Source organism: Puma concolor, chromosome A1 (assembly GCF_028749965.1).
Source record: "Puma concolor isolate L17-30 chromosome A1, mPumCon1.1.hap2, whole genome shotgun sequence".
NCBI classification, from domain to species: Eukaryota; Metazoa; Chordata; class Mammalia; order Carnivora; family Felidae; genus Puma; species Puma concolor.
The window spans coordinates 4584114-4607286 of NC_141667.1; the positions used below are offsets into that span (position 1 = coordinate 4584114).

A 23173-nucleotide genomic window follows, 5' to 3' on the forward strand; every position below is an offset into this window, starting at 1 on the left:
GTAATTGTTTAACCTCAGCCACACCTATCAGCCCGGGCTGGACTCTGTGGCCACCTCCATGGTTGGACAGTGCTCACATTGGTGTCTGTGCGCAGATGTGCTTATGCAGTGGTCTTGTCAGTTCCGACACCATTGTGGTCACAAAGCAGCCCTCTTTAATCCTGTCATTCTGGAAGATCCATATCCAGCAGGGGAACACCCAGGCTGGTTGGGCAATCAGGTCACATCAGGTGCATGGGGCTGCTTTTCTCATTCTTGGAATAAAGCGCCTGTCTGAAAGAGGTCTGTGCTCTCTTTCTTGTTCTGTTTCCTCCTCATCTTCAGTCTGGGGCGAGCTCCTCTGCAGACCTCAGGCTCCTGATGCTTCTTTGAGTTTCTGGATTCTTCCCCCAGCAGAAACTGAGCTACCTACTGGACTCCCTTGGAGTGTGTGTGTGTGGGGGGGTGTTCACCTTCCACTCTTCTGACATTTTCCCTCCTCCTTCTGTTTCTACCTTTTGCAGAGTGGAAGCCTACCTCGTTGGTATGAAAGGGTAATTTGGAGAGATTTTCCTTCTGAAGAATTCTACCACCTCTTAAGTGATGTGATGCAGTATTCGCTACTTTAGGTAAAGCTGGGCTCTCCTCGACCATCCAGGGTGTCTTTCCTGATGTGGACACGGCACGGCAAGCACTCGGGAGCACCGCAGAGTTGCGCGGCTTTCGCTACAGTTATTTGCTCTGAATCACTTTGAGAAGTTCACTGAATTAGAGAAGAGTAATTTACGTCTTAAAAAGGAAGGGGAAAACAGCTTGCCCCCGATGGGCAGATGCTGAATCGAGCAACTTGCTCCACAGCCAGGGCCCCCAGCCGTGGCCTGTGCTGTCGGGATGCGATGCCGGTGTGGTTGGCATAAGGACCCTCCCCCGAGGACAAGCCGAGGCTTTGGAAGGTGCAGAAATCAGAACAGAGTGCAGGCTGCTGACAAGAGCGCAGAGGAAACCAGCGGCACGTCTCCCGCTATTTTCTCTACCAGACGCCTAACGAGGGGCGTTATCTGCTGGGGGGCCAGTGAGTCCACACTAGTGTCACCCTGCTGGTGCCCAGCAAACGTGTGTGTGTCACCTGGGGGGAAGCTGGAGAGGGTTTCACTGTCCTTCCTCCTCGGCAGCCACACATGGCCCCACCCTCCTGGGCCTCTGGAAGGGGCCCTTCGTGGCTCCAAACACCCCATCCCTAACTCTCCCCTCATTGCCCCCAACAATGATTTCATAAATGGACAAGGGAGCTAGGAAGACGCCCCTGGTGCGTCATGTCATGAGGACAGCCCTCATCCATGTCACCAAGAAGGGCTGTCTGGGATTAGCAAACGCTTGGCATGCCAGGCAGGAAAGATGGCTCGGGGAAGGCGGGGGTCTGCTCACTTTGGAAGCAAACTTGAGTTTGCCAATTGGAGACAATCTCCATCCTGGAAGTTGGGGCAGGTGAAGGTGCATCCTGTCCCCTGGACAGTTTTCAGTGGAATCTGGCTTCTTTGTGAGGGACAGAACATGTGGGGGCATGCTGACTCCTCCCTCCTCTGGTTATTCTCTGTCCAGAGTGGGTGAGGCTGGAGAGGCGGGGGAGGCCAAGTACAGCTGGTGGGAACAGGGGCCCTGCGTGTGTCCGAGGACCCTCCTCTCCTCAGCCCAGGTGCTCAGCAATCCACTAGGGACTCTGCATATACTGCCTTCCCAAGGGACTCGAGGCCATGGCCCCAAGGGGGGGGATCTGTGGAGTGGGGCCCTGGCCAGGACAGGGAAGGCCACAAAACTGATCGCCTCTACATAAAGAGCTGGACCACCAGCTCCGGCTTTGCCGGGATCGTCCAGAAGGAAAGACAACCAGGAGCGACGATCCTAGGTCCGTTTGGAATAGAAATGCATCAGCCACATTAGTTTGAGGTTGTCTTTTTTTCAATTTTCTGAATTTAACAAGCAAGAACCAACTATTTCCAAAAAATCTGAATGACCTCACGATTTGCAAGAGAACAGGGTACATGAACACCGACACCTGAGACGCAGGGAATGCTTCTCTTTCCAGACTCATTAAGATGTCAGATGAGCGTCTGCACGTTAGCGCCCTGCACACACACTGCAACGAAGAGATAACATTAATTCATGGAGGTTTGTTCCCACTCTTGAAATTCAGAGCAGCCTGTGTTTCTCTGCGGGCCTTCCAGAAGGCCTTCACTTATTTAGGCTGGGAAACACCTTTGATGTGGCTGGTGCCTGACCCAGAGGGGAGGGAAGGGATTTGGCTCTAGAATCGTACAAGATGAACTCGGGGTGTTGTGGAGATAAGGCGCACTTGAGTCACACGTCCCGTATGCTGTTCTCTCCAAGGCTCCTAACATGCGCTATTCCTTTCAAATGTGAAAGATGGAATTTCCCAGTCGCTGAAGCTGGCTGGAAGCTTCTGCTTTAGGATTAAACTGCTGCTGAACTTCACAGAAAACAAAACACACAAAGCCATGTTCTGTAAGTAGGTGGGACTTGCCTCTCGGCTTCCGCTTGCCCCTCAAGGGCTAGATGCTTTCGTGAGAATTTCTGTTCATCAAATTGGCTTCGGCAAAATATCCTGGTTTCAGTAATCACAGAGCAGTCAGTTACATCTAGGCAAACTAACGCACACCGCGTTCATATGTTGTATCCATTTTTATTATTGATTGCTCCATCGATAGGATGTTTAGGAAAAGTAATATGACGAGACCAGATTGGTGTTACCATAATGATCCTCAAGCATGATGGGATGGTTTTTGCTCGTTTGTTTCTTTGTATTTTAATTTTATTTTTCAAGTTTATTTATTTTGAGCAGGGGGAGAGAGAGTGAGAGCAGGGGAGAGACAGAGAGAGTTAGAAAATCCCAAGGAAGCTTCGCATTGTCAGTGCAGAGCCCAGCGCGAGGCTCAAACTCACCAACTGCAAGATCATGTCCTGAGCTGAATTCAAGGGTCAGACGCTTAACTGACTGAGCCACCCAGGCGCCCCATGATGGGATGCGTTAAGTGGAGTAGACATTTCAGTCACCTAGGATGTAGACTCTGGTGTTCTTTTCTGTTTTGTTTTTTAATTCGGAGACAGGTGTTTGCATTCTCAAGGGAGCCCACGGCCCCTTTCCTGCCTACATCAGTGTGGCTGACCTCGTGTGCTTTTCAGGAAAGAGTTTACCCTCCTTTATTTGGTTCACAACCATCTTCATTAATTAAACACATCAGGCTCTGGGGAGAAATCCACATCTCACAAAAAACAGTCCACAAGGTCAAGACAAAAGGACTCTAGATTTGTGCCCTAACCATCCACTCAAGCAAAACAGAGCATCCTCATTAAATAAATCCTTTGAGATCATTTTCAGTAAAAGCATTTAACACTAAAAATGTATGATGTTAAGCAAAACCAAACAAAAAACAGACATTCTGTTCGTAAACTAAAGTCTATTCGTAAGTCTTTTCAAAAATTCTTGCCCTCACATATTTTAAATGTAAGTAATGTACCACTGTTTCCTACTGATTGGAGATCTTCCTATTTCGAAATAAATGTGGTGTAAAAGCCGCTTCGAGAACATGCAAAACAAACCTTGAACTGTTTCTCTCCTCCCAAATTATCTGTATTTTTGGCCCGTTTCTTAAAGAAAACCCATTTCTTCTTGTTTGTTCAGGGCTCCAATCCCAAACCCCAGCCTGAGGGGGAGGAAATGTGCACTTTCTCTTGGGGATGGAACCCACCTTGCTGCTTCCCTCGGTGATCCTGCGTCCCAGCTTCCAGAACTCAGAACAGAAAGTCTCCTTGGCTCTGCTCGGTGCTGGGACCCTTCGAGCCACCCTCAAGACCACGCTTTGGGAAGAATGCAGTGACTCGACTAGCTGTTGCCATTACCTCATGCAGGGAAAGTTCCAGGACATCCTCTGTCCCGTCGAGTCTGGCCATCTCTACCTAAACATTGAATCCAATTTGGTGAAGGAAGCAGAAACTTGGATCCAGCCAGTACCTTGAATTGTGTCAATGAGGGACCTCGAGAAGAATCTGGGGCGATGTGAGGGTACACCCTGGGCCACACTCCCTGTTCCACTTGGGAAAGTTAGGGTCATTTATTGGTTGGAGGAGGAGGCGGCTGGATGAGAAGCGTCTATCCAAGACATGGCAATAATCCAAGACCTGGAGGCAGATGTGGCCAGCAAGGGGTCCCCCACTTTGAGGCCCGTGTGCCTTGTTTGCTGGGCAATGGAGTCTTTCCTTCCCATTTATTTCATTTCTGGAACAAAACTCACATTCTTATAAAATTCAGGCGATGTGTCTATTACATCATGAACAATCAAGGGGCACCCAGGCAAACACAGGAACAGCATTGCATAAAACACAGTGGACACACACTCACAAACACACCACACACTCGTGCACACTCACATGTCACACCATCACACCCGCATGCGTTTTCCCCCACCCATGCACAAACACTCATGCTCACACACTCGGACACACACACGCTCAGACACACAACCGACAACACACGCTCACACAGCTCACGCCTCCCCACGTGCACACATACACCCCAGTCACGATCATCGTACGGTCCTGACCCTGTACAAAGTGCCTGGAACCCCCATCGTGTGTGACTGGAGCTACCGCCATAACCATCCTTCAGGACCAGAGCTTGAGACCCGGGTCGAGGAGGCGTCTCGCTGGCAGTGAAGCAGCAGCTGAGGGGGACCCGGGACCAGCGGGCTGGCAGCCCCGTCCCGCTCTACCCAACCGGGCCTGCCCTCAAATCCCACGCAAGGGAAGCGCGATTGTACCGTGTGCACCAACACCCAGCGTAGAGTCTCAGGAGCAGAGCCCAAAATGTGCCGTGCACCAAATAAAGAGGCTTCGTGCAAATCCTCGAATGTTCAGTCAGTAGAGGACCCATTTTGCACTTCACTTTTTATTTCAGTTTATGTATGTATTTATTTTTGAGAGAGAGAATCCCAAACTGGTTCTGCACTGTCAGCACGGAGCCCGATGCGGGGTTTGAACTCACGAACCGTGACATCATGACCTGAGCCGAGATCAAGAGTCGGAAGCTTAACCCGCTGAGCCACCCAGGTGCCCCTCACTTCACTTCTGCCTCAGAAACCAAGACCTCTGTGCCTGGGAAATTAGGTTCAAAGGGCAAAGTCAATGGGTTCAAGAGTCTGAGTGATGTCGGAGACCACATGGAGGCAGCAGCAGCTCCGGAAGGGAATCCAGATGGTCAGCCACGAGGCGCCCGCACGACCCACAGGCGGCCCCCTGCCACCCTCAAGCCCCCTGGAATCCCCTTTTCCTGCATCAACTAGTTGGCATGGCCCTGGTGTCCTTCCGGACAAGCAGGTGCCTGCAGGAGGCGGTGCTGACTGGCAGTCCCGCCCTGCCCCCACCTCCCCACCCCCACGCACCCCACCGCTATACCCTCCAAGTTCCCCACCCCAACCCCCCAGCACCCCACATCCCCACCTCCAACCCCTCCACATCCACCCCCAACCCTCCTGCCCACCTGTATTGGTGGGCTCACCAGATATGCTGAGCCTGCATCACAACGGCAAGGCAGAAACCGTCCATCCTGCCTCAGATTACAGATGAGGAGATTAGGGAGTCTCTGCCCATAATCACCTGGAAAGCACTCGTGTTCCTCTGGCTCTCGTGACACTGATAGCCCAGAGTGTCAGTAACCACAGGAAGAGCGCCGCTGTCCTTGCACCTGCTGGCGCCCGACCCTTAGAATCCCGAGCCTCCTGGTCCATGCCTTGTGCCATGATTATCTTTCACCTGCCTATCCCGGGGGAAGCAAGCCCTTTCTCCCTGAGGGGGTCCCCTCTGAATCACTGGCTGGGTCCCCCGCGAGCCGCCCAGATGCACCCCCACGGAGAAGCTGGAAGCCTCTGTGATGGGGACTTTCTGGCATTCCTTCCCTGTCGGGTCTCCTCACACGCAAACGTCCGAACTTCTGAAGCAAAGTGCTCCGTGGACGCTGTCAGGAGCAGAGCTTCCCGTGGGGTCCAAGGAGGGGCGAGGGAAAGAGCCTGTCTAGAAAGTGCCGGGTGCCTGGGACAGAGGGATCGGTGCCCAGAGAGGGTGAGTGAGGGCCCCACGGTCACACGGAGGTGGGACTCCAGCTCTGCTCCCCTGACTCAGGTCCCTTCAGTGACACCAAGTCACAGAGGAGCAGAGAGGAAGCCAGTGCGTACAGAAGCCCAGGGCCCGGTTTCCCGGCAGCCACCCCATTTATGGTTATGACGAGCAGCTGCTCAGAATCACACGGCCTCGTGGGGCACCGGGCCCCTCTTCGGGGGGGCGGCATTCTGGGCAGGGCAGAGTTCTGCAATCGAAAGCCAGCAGGACGCACGCACTGTAGGTTTAACGGCAGAATCAGAGCAAAAGTGCGCAATCATCTCAAGAGTCTCTCTCTGTTCTAAATGTGAAAATGAGACTTCAGACACAGGCGCATCATAGAATTGGGAGAATGTCCCAGCCCATTTCTGGGCAAGAGGGATGGCCCCAGTGAGACCTGCAGGTTGCCCTTGTTAACACTTGTAAAAGGTAGGTTCAGCTCAACAAAGAGGAGGCTCGGTCTTGCCCGGGTGGGGGGGGGGCACGTTTGTGACGTATTCCCAGGGGTGGAAGGAAATGTGAGTCGCTTTTAATACGATTGGATGGTTTACGTGGAAAGGCCAGCTTCCACTCCAACCTCATTGCTCTGGAACGAAGAAGCGAACCCGAGGGTCCCAGCCAGCACGGCCAGGCTCTGGGTGGTCTCCCCGCCATGATGGTCCGCTCATTGCTCACGGTTGAGAGACTTGGAAGTTGGATCCAAAACAGGTGTGTGTGTGAGAGAGACAGAGGGACAGAGAGACAGAGGGACAGGGAGACAGAGACAGGTGGGGGTGGGGAGAGTTGCCTGTTGACTCCTCCACCTTCCATTAGACTCAATTACTTATTTTCTTGGACAGATTCTCCTGAACAGTTTCCCCGGGACCCTATTCTGCACCCTCCGTGTTCAAGCTCACTCAGCACCCACAGCACAGCAGGCATCAAGCTGAGTTCTGGAGACACAATGGAAAGAATACTGAACCTTTGTTCTCAGAGGGTCCAAAGCCTGCAAACTGAAAAAAGCTCTGATATCTAGAATTTCCTGAATTTGATTCTTGACAAATCAGAGGCCATTTTGATGTGAAGTTTAAGAGGAAAAAATCAGACGCTCTTGTAATAGCTTTTAATTCAAGATTCGATAGGATAATGCTGTTGGTCTTATTTTTTTCCGAAACTTTCGGCTTTGGCGGTCATAATCATTACTCCTCTGCTCTGCGTTGCTTGTGAAGACATTGTTTCTGGGGGCAAATTACTATCCTGTCTGCCCTGAGTCACTCTGGGCTCCAGGGTCTACGGCCTGTCTCCGGTTGTGGGCTACCTGGCCCTGGGGTGATTAAGCAGAGGAATATTGCCTCCTGAGTATAAACCTCACAGACAGAAGATAATTAGGACTGTGGGCTCTGGATGGTGTAGTTTGCATATGAAAAGCACGCTCACAGGGGAGTTATTTGCTATTTCTAAGAATTAGCCAGCCTTGGGAGGGGTGGTCTCTCCCTGGTAAGGCCCCCCTTGCATCATAAAATAAAATAAAAACAGTAGCATAGCTAAGATATTAACCTGTGGGAAGCTACAAGAGGAACCCGCAGGAAGACGTTATGGAATTTTTCCGATAGGATTTGATATTAAGCTGAGGCTCAAACACTGAGTCGGCCTCAAAGGCAAACAGTGGGAGGAAGAGAATTCTAGATTTAGGGAACAGCTTATTGGATTTCTGGAGTAAACTGCAGTGGACACAGAGGTTTTGTGGAGGGGCCACGGGCTGGTGACTCCTGGGAGACTTCCAGCAAGTGACAGCTCGTTGCACGTTTTATCCGCTCATATTTTTATGTCATTTCTTTTTGCTTCTCTATAAAACTTTTACTCAAGGACAAAGTACCCGCCGAAAAGTGAGCAGATTGTAGGCAGATGCTGCACAAGCCTTTAGACGGCGTCCTTCCCCAGGTGACCACCACCCCCAGTCAAGATACTCAACATGGCCAGCACCCCAAAAGCCACCCAGGTGGCCCTGCCATGACTTACTCTCCCTAAAGATCACCATTTGCTGCCTCCCAGCCTATCCTTTTGGGGTTTTTTTGCTTGTTTTGCTTTTTTTTTTTTTTAATTAGTACAAATTGGTTCATGCACCTTGTGGACTTTTGTGTCTGATTTTGTCATCCAGTGTTCTGTGTGAGACTGGAGCAGTGCTTTCCTCCTCTGCTTTGCTGTTTCAGATTATACTGCACAAATTATCCAATCTGCTGCTGGTGGACTTTGTCTCCAGTTTGTAGCTGGTGTTTATAAGGCTGCTGTGAACATTCCTTGATACGTCTTCTGTGCATACAGATTCTCATTTCTGCTGTGTTGATTTCCCTGCGGTTCAGATGTCTCTGGTCACGGGGCGTGTGCAGGTAGATGTCCTACCTACTTTTGAAAGATGTTCTCAAGGAGCCAATGTTCAAATTCTTGTGACAGTTTCCACTCCCACCACCGGTATCCGAGGAATGGTGTCGTTTCCTACATCCTTGCCAACACTTAGTATTGTCTCATTGATTTATTTTTAATTTTAGTCATTTCAGGGGAGTGTGGCATACAAATTGTGAGTCTACAGTCCATTTTCCCAAATGAATTTCTTAGCAGCTCAAGAGTCATTTAGATATCCGTCACCCCTTTATAAATGGCTGTGCAAGACTTGTGCGCAATAACTTGAGTTATTTGTCTTTGGCCTATTACTTTGTAGGATTTCTTTATATATTCTGGATCCAAGTCTTTCAAATATCTTCCCCCTGTGTCTTTCTTTACTACTCTCTCACTGGTGTCTTTTGGTAAATAAAACTTCTTAATCTTTACTTAATACTATCTACTGATTTCCGATGTAATGGTTAGTATTTATAGTATCCTGTTTGGAAAATTTGCCTGCCCTAAGGACAGGTATTTCCTTGTATTATTTCTCATGGTTTATCATTTTACCTTCCACTTTTAGGTCTTTGAACCACGTGTAATTTTTTTTCTATAAGGTTTGATTTGGAAGTCAGGTTTCATTTCCTTCCATACGGATATTCAGTTGCTCTACACCACTTATTGAAGAGACTATTCTTTCTCCCACTATATTTCATGGTCACCTTTGTCATAAAGCATGTGGGTCTGTCTCTGCTCTCTCCATTCTGGTCCATTGTGCCACATTATCTGCATTACTCCAGCTTTGAAATAGTTCTCACCATGTCATACATGATGGTTTGCTCTTCCTGAATATGGCTTTGACTGGGGTCAGCCCTTTGTATTTGTTTCTCAAGTACAACCAACAATAAGACACACACACACACACACACACACACACACACACACACCAATAAAATACGCACATTAGCTTTCAAGAAACCCAGAACATTTATGGGAGTTGACCATATATCGAATCAGAAGGCAAGTTTCAATAAATTTCCAAGGAGGAATCCAAGACATGTTTGCTGATGACTTTGGAATAAAACTGGAATATAACAACAAAAATATAACTAGAAATTTCCTCGTGTCTGTAATTTGAGCAGTGCTCCATGACATAATCCACAAATCAAAGAAGCAATCAAAGTGGAAATTGGAAATGATTTTTCCCTTTTTTTTTAAAAAATTGTTTAATTTTTAGAGAAAGAGAAAGAGCACAAGCCGAGGAGGGGCAGAGAGAGAGAGAGAGAGAGAGAATCCTAAGCAGGCTCCACACTCAGAACAGAGTCTGATGGCAGGGCTTATCCCACAACCCTGGGATCATGACCTGAGCTGAAATCAAGAGTCAAACGTTCTGGGGCACCTTGGTGGCTTAGTAGGTTAGATGACTCTTGATTTCAGCTCAGGTCATGATCTCATGGTTTGTGAGATAGAGCCCCACACTGGGCTCTGCTCTGATAGCTCAGAGCCTGCTGGTACTCTCTCTTTTCCTCTCTGTTCCTCTCTCTCTCTTTTAAATAAATAAACATTAAAAGGGAAAAGTTGACATTCAACCGACTGAGCCACCCAGGCACCCTATTTTTTATAAAATGATATTAAATACATTACACATCAAAGACTTGAGAAATGTATAAAAAGCTATATGTAGAGGGAAATTTATGGGCTTAAATGCATGGTTTGGAAAATAAAATCAGATGAAGATCAGTAATGTAATTATTTGTTTCAAGATGTTAAAAAATGAACAAATTAAATGCCCAAATATAGAGGCAAATTATTACTTAGATAAGGTAAGATAATATGAGAACATAAATCAACATAATAGAATCACAAGGGCAAAAGATTGATTTTCTAATAATAAAAATGAATTTCTGGCAATAATACTAAGAAAAAGAACAAATATGTGAGAGCAAACCTGTTTGCTTTAGGAAACCCACATACTTTGATATCAATCTCTGACCAGAACATGGCAGAAAGTAAAATTAAAGAACAATTCTTCTTGAACATAAATGTGAAAATCCTAAATAAAATCTCAACAAATAAATGATAGTGATGTATTAAAAGCTCACAACGAAGTTTGTTTTAATCCAAGAATACTAGGTTAATTTAGCCTAAGAAAAGGTTTTTGATGTATTTCACAAAATGAACAGAATACAGCAAAAAAAAAAAAAAAAATGAATGATCACTTCTGTAGTTGCAGAAAAAACACTTGGTAAAACTCAATATATGTTTATGATAAAACTATTAGCATCCTAAAAATAGAAGAACACACTAAATTCTACTCCTGAAAACAATATTACACTATATGTTAACTAACTAGAATTTAAATAAAAATGTGAAAAAAACATGAAAAAACAAAAATAGAAGAACCTTTCCTTAACTTGATAAAAATTATCTACAACAAGCCTCCAGCAACACCCGTTCTTTGTGCTAAAATACTGAAAGATGTATCCTTTCAATAAGAAACAGAACAATCATGTTCACTGCACCATGTCTATGAAATATTTTATTATAATTCTAACAAGTTAAATAAAAAACAAGGAAATAAATATAAGGTTTGAAGAAGAAGTAGGTTGTCATTTCAATTATTCAGAGTGCTTTTGTAAACAGAAAATAGAAAAGGATCTATAGAAAAACAGTGTTAAAATTAGTAAACAAACTCAGTAAATTTGCTGGATACTAAACCAGCAGCAGATGAATAGAAAATAAAAAAAAAATTTTAAGATATTATTTACAATAGTCTCCAGAACATAAGACCTCAAGGCAGAAAACCACAAAACTGCCAGTGGAAAAACAAAACAAGACAAAACAAAACAAAAAACAAAAGAAAGAATATTTACATAAATAGAAGGCTACATCTTTTTTTGCATTAAAAGATTTAATATAGTATGCTGTCAGCTCTCCTCTCAAAAATCTAAGAACTTGATGTAATTATGATTAAAATTAAATAAATATGTATTTTATTATTCATTTATCCTGCTGAAATTTTGATGAGGATTCTACAAACTTTTAAATCAGTTTGGAGAGAACTAACATGCTGGCAATATTTAATTTCCTGCCCCACGAATATATTCATATCCTTATACAGTTATCTGTAATTTCTTTCAGCAAATGTTTTTTGGAGCTTTTAGAATACAGTTCCTCCATATATTTGTGAAACTGGTCTCTAGATGTTTTCATGTCTTTCCACCCTATTTTAAATGCTACTGTGTATTTTCTTGAATATACATTAAATATACATTTAAATTCTAGATGTGCCTAGAAAAATATGAAAAGTTGAATTGGTAACAAAATTACCTATACCTGGTCAAGGAAGAAAGTCTTTAATATCTGAAAAGATTGCTAAAGATTTTCTTTTATGTTGGCAAAAAAATTGCACAAAATTTATTTCAATCAATTTATAATTATTGTTGCTATCACTATTGCTATTATTATTACTGTTTATAAAACTTAGATCTGTAAAATTGAACTTGGCAGAAATAATGGCCACAAACAGTAACTCTCAAAGACAGAAATCTGATTGGGTAAGTTTCATATATACAATAAATTACTGATGGACCAAACCTCCAACATAAAATTTTCACAGAATAAAATTTATCCCAGCATAAATAATTTTACTAAAAACAAATTGTGTAGGTTAATAAAAAGACAACATTGGAAAAACTCATAAAGTGCACTACATGCAAATTTGGTCAAGGTTGAGGAGGTGAGCTCTACGGAATACTTCCACCAATAAGATTTCTTCAGTGTTGGCCTGAACCTGGTAAGAATATTTTGCCCTGACCATGATGTCCAGATATTCTAAGACAAAAACCTTGGGTTGCAAGTGCCTATAATCCTCCTTGTACTGCAGCCATCGCTGATTGCATAAAGGATCCACAGCCACAAGCCAACAACCAAAAGAAGCAGGGACGTTGAACTTACTCTACAATAGGGAAATCACATCACAGCTTGGACTCAAATGAGGTGCAGCTTTGATGGTCAAATGCATACACGGAGCAGGGAGGAAATCAGAGAAATAGAATGCAAGACCATGGGTTCCCAGAGGAGTTCTAAAATGAGCCGGCACGGATGGATGATTAATGGCCTCATCAATGACCACCAACCAAGCCAAGGTATTGTGGGCCGAGGACCCTCCTGGGGACCAGGCAGTGCCCATTACTGCCACGTGGACAGAAGCTTCCTTGGTTAATTGAATGTTCACAGGAGTTCCTGATCCCTGCTGGTGTGTTCATTAGTTATACTGGGGTGGAGAGGAGGGCGGTCAGCAGTCTATTCACCCAGCAGGTGGGAACAGTGCCTCAGCATTGGAAAATCACTGCATGCAAATGACCATGCACCTAAAACTTAGAGGAGACCATATGAGGTCACACTGGAAAGAACAGATCTTATGAAGCCAGCTCCTGTTTTGCAGGGGAGGAAGGAGCAAAACCTTAAAGGTGGAATTGTCCGAGTCACCTGCCTCACCAGTGATTGGGAGCTGGGACATGGCACAGCCAGAGTCCCTCCTCCCTGTTCATCCTGAAGCCTCAGAATCCTGGGATTCCAAGGGCGAGAGTTCCCACATCAACTATGCACTTTCAGTGAACCCAATAAACACACAAACACTCACATACACACACACACACACACACACGCACACACACACACACGCATGCTGTATTTTTCAACTATACAGATGCTACTGTGATTAATAAAATACAAACTCTTTCAAGGTGTTACTGAAAATCTTTTATCATAATGTATTCCCTCCATTAGTGTTTATTAAAAGTACAACCATCCCACGAATCCCCCCCAAATTGGTGATAGAATGAAAAGGTTCTACTGGAAAGGTTCAGAAGCCACTGCCCTGCGCGATGCTTCAAACTCTTACGCATTTCTAGCATCCCGTTCTGAGAGAAACTAGACAAAGTTGGGTGAGAAGCAAGAGTATTTGAGAATCCCTTTCTTTTCTCAGTATTGGACGATATGAGTGTCTGTGGATTTTGTTCATTAGCCCATCTGTATGGTAAACAGCGAATGCCCGACACTTCTTCCTGGAAGGTAGCGATTGCTACATTGACTTATAACCACTAGTATTGTACCTGTGGATTAGTGTGAGCACAAAGCTATGCAGGAGAAAGCATTCTATTAGGAAGGAAGTCTGGAGCTCCAAACTATTCAAATGCTTTTTCAATTCACAAATTACTTTAAATGCATCTTTAAAATAGACCAAATAAAAGAACAAAATCATGAGTGTTTTAAGCATTTGCCATTTAGACTCGATTGTCTCCTACTACAACCAGAAGGACTACCTTTGTCCAGAGAGAATGTCATCTGTATTTTTCACAAACAACACTGAGCCCTTTTGAATGACAGAATATCCTTGGATTGTGCAGTCTTAGATCGGGGGGTATGTATTCTAGCTGGGACCATCTCCAGACAAGTTTACAACTGGGAACATAACCTTTAAATCAGCCAAGAACCACAGCCTGAGAATCTGCTGTTTCTTAAATAGAATTCATAATACTTCCAAAGTCGGGGCCATGCGGACAACGGAGGTAGCAATTTGCTCATATTGCTGAACAGACAGTGTGGAGCCATTATGTGAACTAACCATTACATAAAATCACAAGAATTTCTGTAGAATCCGTTCTCCTCCCCCACCCATGGACCCCATTCTTGTGCAAATCTCACTCTGTGAAACCTAAATGCAGGCTTTGTATGTATTTTAAAGTGTCAGATTCACCGGGGAGCCAGAATTTGAGACAGGGAATGTGTGCAGTGGTTTCGGAGCCCAGGTCTGGGAGGGTGAGGGATGTGGGACCGTGCAGAGGGAGCAGGTGCACTGTGCGTGTCACTGTCACACTGGCCTCAACTGTTCCTCTGGAAGCGTGGGAGTGGGGATGGTCCCTGGGAGAGGTCCCTCTGCTTGGCGATCACTAAGGAGCCACCCAGGATAACCCCCAAAGCCTACTCCTGCCGTGGGGCTCGTCACCAAGAGCAAGCTAAGCACAGCCTGTGAGAATGAGCTATAATCGACATTACTGGTGATGAGAACAGCTCTGTTTTAGTGAGAATGGGCACATGTCCGGCACCGAGCCTGGTGCTCCACAGTTGTTACCCCCACAAGAGTTCTGGAAGGTAGGCATCCTCCCATGGCTGCTGTAACAAAGGACCACGAGTGAGGGGCTGACCACAACAGAAATTTATCATCTCACGGTTCTGGGGTCCAGAAATCCAAAATCAAAGTGTCGGCAGGACTGGCTCCTTCTGAGGACTCAGACAGAGTCCTTCCATGCCTCTCTCCTGCTTCTGATGACATCTGCCAATCCTTGGTGGTTCTTGCCTCATAGACACATCACTCCAGTCTCTGCTCTGTCATCAGATGGCGTTCTCCACTCGTGTCTGTGTCCTAACCTCCTCTTCATATGAGGACACCAGTCCTAGAGGATTAGGGCCCACTGTACTCCAGGCTGACCTCAGCTTAGCTTAGCCGATTACATCTGCCATGACCCTATTTCCAAGGAAGTCCACATTCTGAGGGGGTTAGGACTTCTACATGTGGATTTGGAGGTGACACAACTCAACCCATAGTTGAATAAGTGTCCATTTTTATTGCCATTTTACATAAAGAACTTGACGTGAATAGCCAGGGTTCATTCAGGAATCTAGAAACCACATCAGTTACTTCAACAGAGACAATTTCATATAAGATTGAGCTGGCAGGGTGTTCGTCACTGAGAAGGTATGAGAAGACCCTATTACGGACAAGGAATCCTGAAGCTACTTCCCCTGAGATGGGGGAACCGAGGACACTGTACAAAGACTGTTAGAGTCTAGAGACTTGGATGAAGGCATAGAGAACTTGGGCCCAGGGGTGTGCAGAGCTCTGGAGCTTTGAAGGTGGGACCTTGTGACACTGACACTTAAACTTTAGAAGTGGGGTGTTTTTACCTCTGACGGGTGCACTGGGTCTGGTTTGGAGAATGTGGGTAGAAACCAGAAACTGGAACCAACAGGCACAGCCATGGTGCAGGCCTTTCACCAGAATGGACAAACCAAGAGGGCTGAGCCCCTTTGTCCTGCGGCCTTGAGGTCTCCCCCCAGCATCCTGTTTGGCTGAGCTTCACAAGGAACACTGGCAGAGCAGGAGTGCAGTTCACAGAGCCCCAGCCTGCCAAGTCCAGAGGGTGAGAGAGCAGCTCGATCACCAACCCACCGAGATTCTGAAAAATCTCAGCACGCGGCGAGAAAATCTCAGCACTCTAAACTCAGATCTTGGCCATTTGATTTGCTTCCCCTCAAGACAGATATTTAAGAATGGGTAAATGAGGGGTGCCCAGGTGGCTCGGTTAAGCATCCGACTCTTGATTTTGGCTCAGGTCATGATCTCGGGGTTCATGAGATCAATCCCCTCAATGGGCTCTGCGCTGACAGCACAGAACCTGCTTGGGATTCCCTCTTTCCTTCTCTCTCTCTCTCGCTCTGCCCCTCCCTCGCTCTCTCTCTCTCTCAAAATAAATAAACACTTGAAAAGAAAAAAGAATGCATAGATGTGAACTGCTTGCATTAATTAAATCATAATCCAAGACCTAATGCTGGTAGGACAGCAATTTATTAAGCAGAAAAGCAAAGCCATCTTCTCGGTGACCAGGCTCTTTAGCAAACCTTGAATCACAAGTAAAAAGTAGACAGTGCTCCCTCACACAGACTATTTTCAATGGCAGGGCTGAGTGGAGGAAATGTCCTAACGAAAGAATAGGAGTTAGAAATCTACTGGCCCCCAGAACTACGAGGGCCACACGGGGCATAGAACCCTAGCAAAGTCAATTAGCTGTTCTCAGTGAAATAAAGACCAGAAAAATCGGATTTAGATCGCAACATATTAAGTTAAAAATCGAGGAGAAGGTGAAATGCTCTTACGATAGGGCATAAGGACTAAATAGGCCAACTACATAAGGCCTTTCTTTGGTAAAAAGCGAGGGCATACCAGCATTCCGAAACAAAAGTGCAGCTTCTGAATATTACCAACACAGGTATCTTGCTAGGGCTGCCTTACCTCTGAAGCAGATATTTTCTTGACATATTTAAGCTGAATGTTTGTAAATCAAATCATATTTTGCTAACACTTCTGTTCTGTCGCCTGGGCTCCCTAGTTTATAATAAATGAACTCATAATAACGCCATGCTTAATGTCTACGCAAGAATGAATTCAAAGAAACACCAGAATTATTTTCTCGTTCTGTACCAGCGACCTTAAAACAGGGGCTTTGTGTGACTGCCACACTCTCTCATTGTTTTCTACACGTGGTAAGTCTTGGAGACACTTAAGCCTTCTTTTCTGACTTTGCAGGACCATGACAGGGTCTATCTGGGACCTGCTCATTTATAATAATTAAACCACAAGAATGAAACAGCACTATCTTTGCACAAAGGAAAAATGAGAGGCACTAACAGAGGCTGGTGAGAAGGAGGACGCTTTGCTTGATTTCCTGCCTTCTGAATGCGATGAACCTTTGGTCCCTACAGTCCACAGAATTTCCAACGTTGGCTTCTTTCTGTCTCAAGACATAAACCCAGACCATCAACCACCCATGGTCTTCCGTCAGGATCCGTAAACCCAGACTCCATTGGGGTCATCGCTGGGCCCCTGATTCTATCACCCTCATCCCCAGAGAGCACAGCCCTGCACCCTTCCCCCCCATTGCATGTGGATTTGGTACTCAGACCACACTCGAGAAGAAGGGATATTGGCTTCAGAGGTGGGCAGAACAGGTCTCAGAGTCCCGCTCTATCACTTTCTCCCACACGAGGCCTCTCGTAGCTGTGTTCACTTGCACAGAGAGTATTGCATCATGCCAGCCTTGGAGGGTTTTTGGTTAACTGGAGGGCTATGATTAAATGAGGCTGTATGGAGACGTGCAGCATGCAGCAGGTGTTGAACAAACACCCCTCTTTTCAGCTCATGATCCTGCATCATGGCTGCTGTGACTTGGGCTCCTGCTCCAGCGACGACACACGTGGACAGAGGGGAGGAGTCCTTCAGGCAGCTTAGCTACCACCTCCCTGTCTTCTGAGCTTCCTTGGAGACACTGAAGGAAATTTTGATATAAAATCCAGGTATATTGGGGTGACTGGGTGGCTCAGTCAGTTGAGCATCTGACTCTTGGTTTCGGTTCAGGTCGTGATCTCATAGTTCGTGGATTTGAGCCCCGTGTCCGGCTATGCATGGACAGTACAGAGCCTGCTTGGGATTCTCTCTCTCTCTCTCTCTCTCTCTGCCCCTCCCCCACTTGTGTGCATGTTCTGTCTCTCTCTCAAAATAAATAAATAAACTATAAATAGAGAGATGATAGATAGATAGATAGATAGATAGATAGATAGATAGATAGATAAAATCCAGGTCTATTTGTACAAGCCATGTTGGTAAATACAGACATGTGAACTCTGATCTGACAGTTTTCAAGTCGTTTCATGTAAGCACCAGAGAAAACTATGGAGACCACCTGCACCAGGGTCCTTGTCTCTCATGTAGGGAGAGCAGCTCCCTCCGATTAAACCATGACTACGTTTCTCAGTCCACGCAGGCCGTTTTCACACCGGAGCAGAGCTGGGACGGTTGTGAATAACACACATGTATTTCTCACAGTTCCAGAGGCTGGGAGTCTGGAGGTCTGCGGTCAGGTGATGTCCCTCTTCTGGCTGCAGGCTTCACTGTCCTCACGTGGTGGGGACAGCAGAGAGAGTCACGTCTCCCCTGATCAGGACACTAATCCCACTTGTAAGGGCCCCACCCTCATGACCCGATCACCCCCCAAAGGCCCTGCTTCCTGACAGTAATCCTACTATCACATTGGGATTAGGGGGTCAGCATATGAATTTAGGGGGGACACGGTCAATCCATTGCACCATGAGCTGGGCAAGTGCCGAACATTCATGCTCTTCTTCAGTCCATTGTCTTCCATGGCTGGACACTAATCTTGCCTGGTGCTTCTGGTCATCTAACAGAGGATCAGGTGAAAATGGGAGGCTAATCCTGTGCACATCAGCTGCCTGACTGCAAAACAGACAGCCAGACAAATGCACGCGTGCATACATGCACACAAGCATACGTACGTGTACGTACATTCACATGCATACAAGCACATTTGCACACGCATGCATGCACACAGACATACATACAAAGACAAGTGTGTGTCAGATGTAAGCCTGGGTGGGTAGCTGACCCTGTGGAATTCCCTTCTGACAAGGAAGCCTTATAATGTGGCTCCTGGTGGGTCTGGGTCTACACAGGGTCCCCTTGTCAGCCAATATCAGGGACGTGGGATTAACGTCCTCTCTGACAGTGAGTAGTTTCAGGAGAAAGAAGTCAACCCAAGGAAGAGCAAGAAAGGAGGGAAGAATGGATGTTGCAAGCCTGGTTAGCTGAGCCAGCCTTGGGGTCTCCGGGTGAAAGGGTCCCCAAGCTCCCCCTCAATGCTGGAGAATGAGGTTTGGAAACATTTGTCTGTCTGAGAGCTAATGGTTTCCGTGGATTTGTCTCCTAGTGGCCTGGGAAATATAAAAGAATGAAGAGATAAGACTAGTCGACAGGGAGAAAGTTGACAGACTATGAAAGCCCCAAGCCTCTTATTTCTTCCAGAATAAATAGGAAAATAGTCAATCACCAGAGTGCAGACAAATGAACACAGGTCAGAACGCCAACGTTCCGGGAAATCAGATGCGGGTTGGCTGTAGCAAAGGGGTCTGTATGGATTGATGGATTAAAATTGTTCCCCATAGACACACTTTTGCCGCCTTGTATACATCCTGGAAATCGATGGCACTCTACCCGCTCACCACGCTGTCTGTGAGCATAATTAATTAATCAGGGCATTACGCTACTGGAATGAAATCTGCTTTTCATTACTTGTGTTCTTAAAAAAAATTACGACTCAAAGGTTGTTAATGATTGTAAAGAGTTTTAAGGTGACTCTATGTAAGCGGAAGAAAATTGGTTTCATTTATTTGATGTTCTCATTTTTGTACTAGTTTTTTTTTTTTTTAATGTGGACAGATTATATGATAAAACTGAAAAAAAGCCAAATTCTTTTTGTTTTCGGGAAAAATTCAGATTACCATTGTGACCTCACAGGCTTATTCTTCAGAGTTCTGACCATGGCTACAAACTTGAAGAATTAATATTAGAAATCTCGTGCTTTGGGGTTTTCTTTTTGAAACCTCTGTGCTCAGCATTCAGTGACATGTTGAGAAGCAAGGTCATTTATTCATGTTTCATGCGATGTCTGAGCTCCATTCACGTATGACCACTCTCAGCCCTGAGTCCCACCCCACCCCAACCCTGGCTCCTTTATCTAAGCTTCGTGTGCTGATGGCACGTTTCCATTTTCTGCCCCTTCCTCCCACACCTTATGAATCTGCTCCTTTCTTTGTGATGTCACTTCCCACAACTCTCCCTAGCTTCACGAGCGCTTTTGTCATAATTTATCTGTTTAGGTTCAAAAGTGCCATCAATTTCAAGCAGGAAAAATAAATGTAAATCCATACTAAGATCAGAATGAAACTTTAAAAACTCCAAAGAAGGTAAAGCCCTAAAACCAGACAGAAGAAAACAACAACGTCTGTATATACACACAGTGTATGTGTGTGTGTGTGTGTGTGTGTGTGTGTGTGTGTGTGTGTGTAGAGAGAGAGAGAGAGAGAGAGAGAGAGACAGAGTCCTTCTAATGAATAACAGTTGACTTCTTGCTAAGAGCCTTAAAAGTCAGAGACACAGAACTGACTTCTGCAATGAGTGGGGGAGAAATGATTCTATACCCAGTGAATACATCTTTCAAGAACAAGGGCTAAATAAATACTCCTTACACAACAGCACAAAGTGAAAGCACTGAAAACAGCACACAAATGAAGGGTATAGTTCACATAGAGTGAAAATTTCCCAGATAGAAGGTTTGAAATACAAGAAGAAAATGAGAGCAGAAAAAGTGGCAATATATGTATAAACCTGATAAAATTTACGACATATATATGACATCTCTGGAGGATTAAAACAAAATAAAATCTTAAAAAACAACAATAGGTGTAAATAAAGCAGGAGAGGATAAAAAAAAAAAGTGTTCTAAATTCCTTCCATTGTTCAAAAAGAGGATAAAAGTAATTATTTTAGAAGTGATAAGTTGAGGGACGCCTGGGTGGCTCAGTCGGTTAAGCATCCGACTTCGGCTCAGGTCATGATCTTGCGGTCCGTGAGTTCGAGCCCTGCGTCGGGCTCTGTGCTGACAGCTCAGAGCCTGGAGCCTGTTTCAGATTCTGTGTCTCCCTCTTTCTCTGACCCTCCCCTGTTCATGCTCTCTCTCTCTGTCTCAAAAATAAATAAACGTTAAAAAAAATAAAAAAAAAAAGTGATAAGTTGAGTAGGCACCGTGCAATTTCTAGGATAAGTATTAAGAGAGTAAAAGCAATGTGCATGACTTTAAACCACTGAAGAGGAAAGACAGATTTGAAAAATACTCTGTTAACCTAAAAGAAGTCATAAAAAGAGAAAAAGATATATAGGACAGGTGGGGGAAATCCAAATTACAAAGATGTTACATTTAAATCCAAGTACACCAGTAAACCCAGTAAATGAATTAAATGTAAACAGAAGTTTTCCATAATAAGGAGTTCAAAATATCCTCCTAAGGAAAACTCTAGGTCCAAATGTCTTAACTGGCCATTTTCTTCCTGACATAAAAAAATTAAAATGTAAATAAATTCACTTGAAGAACAGGAAATGTCTCGTGTCATTTTCTGAGGTGAATATAGCATTGATGTAAAGTCTGACAAGAAAAAATGGTGAAAGAAAATCACAGGCCAATCTCTCCTGAATATATTTGCAAAAAGTCTAAACAGACTAGGGACAGACTGAATCCAGCAAAAAGTATAAAACTTATTACTAAATTATGTTTAACTCCACAAGGCAAGGTTGGTTTGATTATGGAAAATCAGCCAGTGTAATCTGAAAGGGTTAACAGAACGAATGAAAATCACAGATGCAGAAATAGCATTTGATAAAACTTTTCATGATAAAAATGACAAATTTCCTATTAGATTAAGAATAGAAGAGATCCTTCTCAGTCTCATAAAGAGCTTCTACAATTTTTTTTTTTTTTTTGCAAAACATATTTAATGGCCAAAAAGTTGTAATCTTTTGAGATCAGGAACAAAACAAGAATGGCTTGTATTGCACGATCCTTTCAACATTGTGCTGGAATGCTGGCTACCCAGGAAGGCAAGAATAACAAAGAAAGGGAAAATACAAGAGGTGGTATGATTTTGGAGGTGGTATGGATTTTTTATGAAGAAAGAACCCATAAAATTTCATTAGAATTAAAAGGAAGATTTAGCAACATTGAAGGTTTCCTCAAATCCAACGTATACAAATAAATTTCATTTCTATATACCAACAACAAAAGGCTACAAAACAAATACTAAAAATGTCAATTATAATAGCAGTTTGGAAAACTGGACAGCTACATGGAAAAGACAGAAACTAGACAGCTTCTTTATACCGTACCCAAAAATAAACTCAAAATGGATTAAAGATTCAAATATAAGACCTGAAACCATAAAACTCCTCAAAGAAAATGTAGGCAGTAAACTGGAGGTGCCATGAGATGCCCAAGTTCTCCCCAAACTCTTGCACGGGGAAGAGTTCACCCAGGGGAGTCCTACTGCCTTTGGGAAAACAAGGTTTCCCAGAGTTGTTATTCTTCACCGTCTTCCTTCCCACAATCTCACTCCCACTTGTAGCTTTCACTGCACCTGCAGAAAGGCGACTCCCTACATCCATTTTGCTGGTTACCCATCTCTCACCACTCACCCATCGCATCTGCTTATTGTACCTTTAGCTCCTGGAACTTACCATCTGTAAACACGCACAATAAATTTCTCTCTCAAACTGCATCCTCCTCCTGACTTCACATTTAATCACGTTTCTAATGAGGCAGACATAAAACCCTCAAGTTCTTCTTAATTCTTTCCTCTCCTTTCCTGCCTCCCTCTACAGCCAATCAATCACCAAGCCTTAGGAAGTTTTCTTTGTATGGATAAGTCTGCTTTTTCTATCCCTTCCTTTCCATTCCCACCATCCACTCCGGATCGTCACGTAGTCACCACCTCACTCCTGAACTCCCATGAGATGCTTCTAAACCATCACGCTGCCTCCGGTTCATCCAATCTCAGACCACTTCTCACGTGACTGTATCACTTCAGTGCTCAGGAATGATCAAGAGCAGCCACTGGCGAGTCTGGCTGCATCCTTCCACGCACCTAGTCCCTTAAGTGTGTTCTGGGTCGTCATCAGTCATCATTGGATGCTGTTCCTTCCTTTTCCTGCCCCTCCACCTCTTTGCGTATACACCTCCTGAATGTTCTCCCTCATTTGTTTTCTTAAATTCTGTTTATTTTTTTAGAATCTCATTGAAATGTGACCTGCCCGTGCATCACCCAAGCTGAACTAGCCCTCATCTGAAATGCAAGACTCGGTCATATCTCTCCTGACGAAACTGGTGACATAGTGGTTTGGTTGCAGTTTCTTGTGCGTGTTTTAATCCTGACTCACTAGATAACGAGCTGTCTGTGGTCAGAGACACAAGGTCGTGTTACTTTGTAGCCTTAG

The 23173-nt window shown here is 44.9% G+C and overlaps 1 protein-coding gene and 1 long non-coding RNA gene across 2 annotated transcripts in view; one reads left to right on the top strand and one right to left on the bottom strand.

Moving 5' to 3' along the window:
- MED10 (mediator complex subunit 10) overlaps positions 1 to 23173 on the bottom strand; it is a 261409-nt gene that overhangs the window by 43641 nt on the left and 194595 nt on the right. The gene's annotated exons all lie outside the window — the stretch shown is intronic.
- On the top strand, positions 6665 to 7273 carry LOC147583996 (uncharacterized). Its single transcript, XR_015240356.1, has 2 exons — positions 6665 to 6852; positions 6984 to 7273. It is a non-coding gene; the product is annotated as an uncharacterized LOC147583996 (long non-coding RNA).